The sequence below is a fragment of the Gigantopelta aegis genome, chromosome 11, assembly GCF_016097555.1.
Source record: "Gigantopelta aegis isolate Gae_Host chromosome 11, Gae_host_genome, whole genome shotgun sequence".
Classification (NCBI taxonomy): Eukaryota; Metazoa; Mollusca; class Gastropoda; order Neomphalida; family Peltospiridae; genus Gigantopelta; species Gigantopelta aegis.
The window spans coordinates 12,227,109-12,235,244 of NC_054709.1; positions in this window are offsets into that span (position 1 = coordinate 12,227,109).

Here is an 8,136-nt window from a genome sequence, read left to right on the forward strand (position 1 = left end):
GCCAACGTTTGCGAACTATTTGAATGGTTCCCGATATGATCATTGGGTATGACGTGAAGCTAACGTTTTTGGGCACGGTTTGGATGAACTCGGCCCTAGTTCCCCTCATGCCAAAAATATGCTGATCCAGTTAAAGGGACATTCCTGAGTTTGCTGCAATTTTTAAGATGTTATTGACTAACAGAGACTTTTTAAGGATTGTAATTACATATCAAATACATTTTTCTGCACAAAATATTAGTGGCTGTATATTAAACGTGTTTCTGATCGTTCTAATATTTTTACTAGGTTAAATTTTATTTTATTTCCTAAAATATTATTTTTTCGTACGTATGTAATTATTTGAAGACAAAATCCAGTTTGGGCTTCTTACAAATATCAAGACGACCAGAAACACATCGAATATACAGACACTGATATTCTAAACAAGAAAATATATTTAATATGTAAGTTTAATGGTAGAAATATTTTATTAGTTGGAAACATCTTACAATGTGGCAAACTCAGGAATGTCCATTTAACGAAAAATTATTAGTCCACTAACCTCGTGTTGTCGCAATCCTAACACCCACCCCACCCTCTTCTACCGTGATACTCTCCGCACGCCTCTATCCCTATTTAATTTTCCAAATACACACATCTGTAAATATTAAGAATAGTCATATAGGTAGTACTAAACTAAATAACATCCGGCTGGGCATAGGGGTTCGGGCTCCCATTTTTGTAGAGGGGCAGGCTGGTTTTTGCCCGAATTAAACGAAAATGTCCAATGCTGAATAACAACTGGGTTTTTTTTTTCATATTAACATTACTGCCAAACGGCTATATGTAGAGTTGCAAACGAATTACTAGGCTACGCATTTTTACATGAATTATGGCTAATTGTGCGGGGTAAATGATAGAAATAAATTGTAAAAAGGCTTCAGGTTAGCATATTTTGCCCGATTATTTCTATTGTGTTTGTCCGAATTTGAGTATTTGCTCCAGCATTAGAGGACAGTTGCCCCAAACGTGCACCTAATTTTTGATAGAGAAGCTAATACCACAGGTTCTGTCATTGGTGATAAATTAGTTTCATCTGGGCAAAAAATTATATGCAATTTTATTTCATTTAGTACCATTGTGCCAAGTGCTTGAAACATGTATGGGGTACATGTAAAAAGAAGTATTCAAATGTGGTACGAAACTAGAGGTGTTATAAAAAATATATCTGATTATACGGAAAATGAGCCACCAAAGGTACCATTTTCTTCAGTTAATACTTTGAGCTAGTGGTTGTAGTACTGATATTTATGGGTCATATTTTGGTTGATATATTGCATATAGTGTTTTTAAACACAAACGTTAAAGGCATACTGTCACGGATTTAAGGACCTTATTTCTCTAAAAATGGATAATAAATAAAAATTACATTAATTGTTGGAAACCAAATCTAGCTTTCGCATCACCTTAACTGAACCATGATGGAATGAAATCCATGTCATCCCTGTCGGCAATTTTATTTTTTGAATTATGGACCATTGCCATAATTCAATTATTTTTACAAAATGTCATTGAAAAATGGAGTATGGTGGTTATGAACATGGTTCAATAAAGTAAATTTAGGAACAAAATCAAATTATTTTTGTTCAGGTAATACTTTGTTAGACCATTAAATAGGTCATTGTTCTGTGACAATATGCCTTTAACATTGTCGCCTATGGAAGTTTGTTTGGTGTAGTACAACCTACAGCGACTTTTAGCTTTCAAAGTTCACGGCTGTCGTGTAATAATATGCGCTAATGTGTGCCTCAAGGGTTCATAAATAGAATATTGAACCCACCGTGTTTATTACAGGAATTACACGTCGCTATAACCACATCTTTCATATAGTAAATACGTTTCATAGTGGAATAGTGTTGGACGAATATCGTCTGAAACAGAACATCGATAAGCTTCCGAAAACAAACCTCAAGGCTTTTGCCGACAAAGACTTCGCTTTAGCTGCAAACATATTCTAATCAAAAGCACCGATTTAATCATTATTTATGAAGTTGTTTTAACATAAAACAGTTTCAAGTGTAAAGCTGTTTATTTACCTCATGTGAAGCAGGCAGGCATGTGAAAATAAAAACACGTTTTAGCGTTAAAGGGACATGCCCGAGTTTGCTGCATTGTAAGAGGTTTCCGACTAATAAAATATTTCTACGATTAAACTTACATATTAAATATATTTTCTTGTTCAGAATATCAGTGTCTGTATATTCAATGTGTTTCTGGTCGCCTTAATATTTGTAAGAAGCCCAAACTGGATTCTATTTTAAAATAATTTCGTACGTATGAAAAACACATTTTAGGAAATAAAATGAAATTTAACCTAGTACAAATATTAGAACGATCAGAAACATATTTAATATACAGCCACTAATATTTTATGCAGACAAATATATTTGATATGTAATTACAATCGTTAAAAAGTCTCTGTTAGTCGATAGCATCTTAAACGTTGCAGCAAACTCAGGAATGTCCCTTTAAAGCGCTTTCGCAAATAAACGTTTAACCCTTTGCATGCTACCGGCACCAAACGCTGTCCAGTGATTCATCTTCCTCAGCAATTGAAATAATGATTTGCTGCCCAATGGAAGACCCTTATTTCAAATGAAGTTTAAGTTAGTGTCTCCCCTCTATCATACTGACAATTAAAGTCGCTGAAACCCTCTCAAAATATTAAAAGTAATTTTGCCAATGGCGAAGACTAGGCTAGGTTTTTGATTCAGGCTACAGTTGTCTAATATATTTAATTAATAATTAAAGTCACTGAAACCCTCTCAAAATATTAAAAGTAATTTTGCCAATGGCGAAGACTAGGCTAGGTTTTTGATTCAGGCTACAGTTGTCTAATATATTTAATTAATAATTAAAGTCGCTGAAACCCTCTCGGGGCGGGACGTCTCCCTGTGGTAAAACGCTCGCCTGATGCGCGGTCGGTCAAGGATCGATTCTCGTCGGTGGGCCCACTTGGCTACTTCTCGCTCTAGCCAGTGCACCACGACTGGTTTACAAAAGGCCGTGGTATGTGCTACCATGTCTGTGAGATGGTGCATATAAAAGATCCCTTGCTACTATCGGAAAAATGTAGTGCATTTCGGCAAAATTATTCTAAATATTTTGACAGTGTTGCGGTGACTTTAATAATTCTTAGTATGATAGAGGGGAGACAGCCAACTTAATTTAAATTTCAGTTGAAATAAGGGCCTTCCACCAGGCAGCATTTCATTTTATTTCAACTTACTAGTATTTTCGTGTTATATCCAATTAAGGTTCAAGCACGCTGTCCTGGACACATACTTCAGCTATCTGGGCTGTCTGTCCAGGACAATGGGTTAGTTGTTAGTGATTAGTGAGAGAAAACAGGGTGTAGTGGTCTTACACCTACCCATTGAGTCGTTAAAACTCGCTCTGTTTGGGAGCCGGTACCGGGCCGCGAACGCAGTACCTACCAACCTTATGTCCGATGGCTTTACCACGACAGCACAGAGGCTGGTACCAGGTCGCGAACCCAGTACCTATCAGCCTTATGTCCGATGGCTTTACCACGACACTACTGAGACCGGTATCGGGCAGCAGATATACTGAAAGGCAAAAATTATTGTGACACACAAAAGACAAAGATAATTGATGATACGTTTTTACTGCCGTGTATGAAACGTTTTCTTGATATCGTTGCCATAAGTGTCATATGGTGTTTCTGTGGACGTTGAGTTGACGTGTGACGTCACGCTACGAGGTCCCAGATTCAAGCATCCCTACGACTCACCATCTGTCATTTTCACTGAGGCGTGTCATGATGAAATTGCATCAAACAGTTCACTAATAGTGTTTTTCTGACTTCTGGACTTCTGAAGGCTGCACAGAGTGGCAATGATTTCCGACTGAATGTCTGGCCTTTTATGGTGAACACTGGACAGGATTTCTCCCGAATATTCTATGTTTCTTGCACAAAGCATGCAATCGCTGCAACAAATGCTTGGTTGCATTTCTTTGAGCTGTTTCATGTACATTTTCTCTGGTTTACATCCATAAATCCATTCACAAATTTAGTACTCCAAACAATCCATGTCACAATAATTTTTGCCTTTGAGTATATGACCCAAATTTTCAGCAGCAGGCAAAGAGTTAAATCAGTGATTATCTTCTCTCTCTGAGATGACCACTGTGCATGTCTGGCTTAGAAAGTAATTAATTTAATCCTATTTACTAATCAGCTGTGGGAAACTCTGTAAACCGCTTTCAAAAAACCTCATCTGACAAATTGTCAACTAGATCACCCCGATCTCAAAATAGGCGCTCTTGTTACAAAAAAGTAAAGTTTGTTTTATTTAATGACGACACTAGAGGACCTTGAATTTTAATCTTATCATCGGCTATTGGACGTCAAACATTTGGTCATTCTGACACGGTTTTTTTTTAGAGGAAACCCGCTGTCGCCACATAGGCTACTCTTTTATGACAGGCAGCAAGGGATCTTTTATTTGCGCTTTCCACAGGCAGGATAGCACAAACCATAGCCTTTGTTGTCTGTGGAATGGTGCATATAAAAGAACCCTTGCTGCTAATCGAAAAGAGTAGCCCATAAAGTGGCGACAGCGGGTTTGCTCTCTCAATATATGTGTGGTTCTTAACCATATACTTGACGCAATATAATCGTGAATAAAATGTGTTGAGTTCGTCGTTAAATAAAACATTTCCTTCCTACCTCTTTTTTTTTTTTTTTTTTTTTTTTTTTTTTTTTTTAAAGTGACACTAACATATTTTTCACTATTAGAGACGCTTTTTAATAATTTAAATTAGAATCTACTTACATTTAAGTATTTAGAATATTCATTTTATACACCTGAAGTGGTTCTGGTCATCCACGTTTTGTAATAGCCAAAATAGATTTTTCATAATTTAAAAAACGCACGTACGTCTGAGAAGTAACGGTTATCGGACCAAGTTCTAGCTAGTCCCCCATTTAAACATCACAGACTTTAGCTTCACTTTGTTATATCCTTATCCAGATGTTTTATACAGTTTGTATATTAACTTTCTTTTCATTTCAATTTATTTTCGTGCTTATTTCCAATTAAAGGGACATTCCTGAGTTTGCTGCATTGTAAGATGTTTCCGACTAATACATTTTTTCTACGATTAAACTTACATATTAAATCTATTTTCTTGTTTAGAATATCAGTGTCTGTATATTCAATATGTTTCTGGTTGTCTTAGTAGTTGTAAGAAGCCCAAACTAGATTTTGTCTTCAAATAGTTTCGTACGTACGAAAAAAACTATATTTTAGGAAGTAAAATGAAATTTAACCTAGTACAAATATTAGAACGATCATAAACACGTTTAATATACAGCCACTAATATTTTATGCAGAAAAATATATTTGAAATGTAATTACAATCGTTAAAATATCTCTGTTAGTCGATAACATCTTAAAAATTGCAGCAAACTCAGGAATGTCCCTTTTAGGTTCAAGCACGCTGTCCTGGGCACACACCACAGCCATCTGAGCTGTCTGTCCAGGACAGGGGGTTGGTTGTTAATTGTTAGTGGTTAGTGAGAGAGAAGAGGGTGTAGCGGCCTTACATTTATCCAATGAGTCGTTAAAACTCGCTCTGGGTGCGAACTCTCTACCTACCGGGACGAGACATAGACCAGTGGCAAAGCGCCCGCTCGATGCGCGATCGGTCTGGGATCGATCTCTGTCGATGGGCCCATTGAGCTATTTCTCATTCTAGCCAGTGCACCACGACTGGTATATCAAAGGCCGTGGTATGTATTACCCTGTCTGTCAGATGGTGCATATAAAAGATCCCTTGCTGCTAATCGAAAAGAGTAGCCCACGAAATGGCGACAGCAGGTTTCCTCTCTCAATATCTGTGTGATCCTTAACGATATGTTTGACGCCATATAACCGTAAATAAAATGTGTTGCTGAGTGTGTCGTTAAATAAAACATTTCTTTCTTTCTTTCTCTACCTACCAGCCTTATGTCCGATGGCTTTAACCACGACACCACCGAGGCCGGTGTAGACTAACTAAATTTAGTGTCCACTTTCACGGGCTGAAACTAGGGTCTACGACTTTAATATATTGTAGTTCTCCGTAGTCTATAACTCGGATCAATAAACCGCTACTTCTTAGACGCACGTGCGTTTTTAAAAACAGAAAAAATGCTTCTTCTTTTTTGGTATTAGAAACACCAGGATGACCAGAAACACTTCGGTTCTACGGAAATGCATAATCTAAACAATAAAATATAAGTAATGTTCGATTACAGTGATCATAAACGGCTCTAATAGTGAAAAATATGCCTTAGTGTTTAAAAACTAGGGTATGTCCCTTTAACATTTGCTGCGATGTGATAAGACCGGAGTTATATCTAGTGATCTAATCTCTATTTACACGAGGCGTACGTACTGTACAATATATGGAGGAGGGACAAAGTGGCAAAGTGGCAAAGCGTCCTAATGGCGTAGCCAGCATGAGGCAGACAGGGCGCTTGCGCTCGTCTGGAATTTCCCCAGATTTATTTTATTTTTCCCATGCCACTGACATCTGTTTTGCAGGTCTGGGTTTACCTCGGTGTTTTTTCCTCTCTGGCTACACCCCACTTGATAAGCGGTCGGTCTGGGATCGAACCCCGTCGGTGGGCCCATTGTGCTATTACTCGTTCCAGCCAGTGCACCACGACTGGTATATCAAATGCCGTGGTATCCTGTCTATGGGATGGTGCATATACAATATCCCTTGCTACTAATGGAAAAATGTAGCCCGTTTCCTTTCTAAGACTATATGTCAAAATTACAAAATGTTTAACATCCAATAGCCGATAATTAATAAATCAATATGCTTTAAACAAACTTCAAACTGTACAATTTCAATAACCTTGCCCATTCTACATGGAAATATTTTAGTTGTCTTTCGAAGAGTCTGTAGTTATCTTTTATTTACTTTGACCATATTCTAATAATTATTATGTTTACTCCAAATATTGTTTACTTGTTCTTGCTGTAAAAGTAATTTAAGTTAAGATTTTTGTAAAGATATGTTATAGATACTTTCATGATTTTCTACTTTTCTTCTTATATCTTAAGACGTTTCTTCCTATTTCTGAAGGATCGAACCACCTGGATGGAAAGAAAGAAAGAAAGAAATGTTTTATTTAACGACGCACTCAACACATTTTATTTACGGTTATATGGCGTCAGACATATGGTTAAGCACCACACAGATCTTCAGAGGAAACCCGCTGTCGCCACTACATGGGCTACTCTTTCCGATTAACAGCAAGGGATCTTTTATTTGCGCTTCCCACAGGCAGGATAACACAAACCATGGCCTTTGTTGAACCAGTTATGGATCACTGGTCGGTGCAAGTGGTTTACACCTACCCATTGAGCCTTACGGAGCACTCACTCAGGGTTTGGAGTCGGTATCTGGATTAAAAATCCCATGCCTCGACTGGGATCCGAACCCATTACCTACCAGCCTGTAGACAGATGGCCTAACCACGACGCCACCGAGACCGGTCATCTCGATGGATTCATTCAACTGATTGGGTTTTTTTTGTTTTTGTTCCAACTAGTGCACCACAACTGGTAAAAGGCCGCGGTATGTGTTTTCCTATCTGTGGGAAAATGCATATAAAAGATCTCTTGCTGCATTTCTTCTGATGTCTATGTCTCTAAGACTATATGTCAACATTACCAAATGTTTGACATCCAATAGCCGATGATTAAGTAATCAATGTGCTCTAGTGATGTCGTTAAACAAAACAAACTTTATCTTATTTCTAAATAGAAGGAATGTCTTATTGCCTGCTAACCTATTTAGACGCTATTTCATTGGTTGATTGCTTCAAATGGGCGGAGCAATGACTATGACAGTTACACACATTGCGGACCACAATCTCTAACGTATGTATCACTGTCATATTAATTGTTTCTAGTTGTTTCTTACAAATAAATGCAAAAATAACTAAATATGACACTTACAACTACGATATCAAAACTTTAACATTATCAAATAGCGAGAAATAATAATAAAAAAGTTATTTCACACATCGCTGTGCACCAATAGTCCTTTCCCAAGGAACGACCTTTTTTT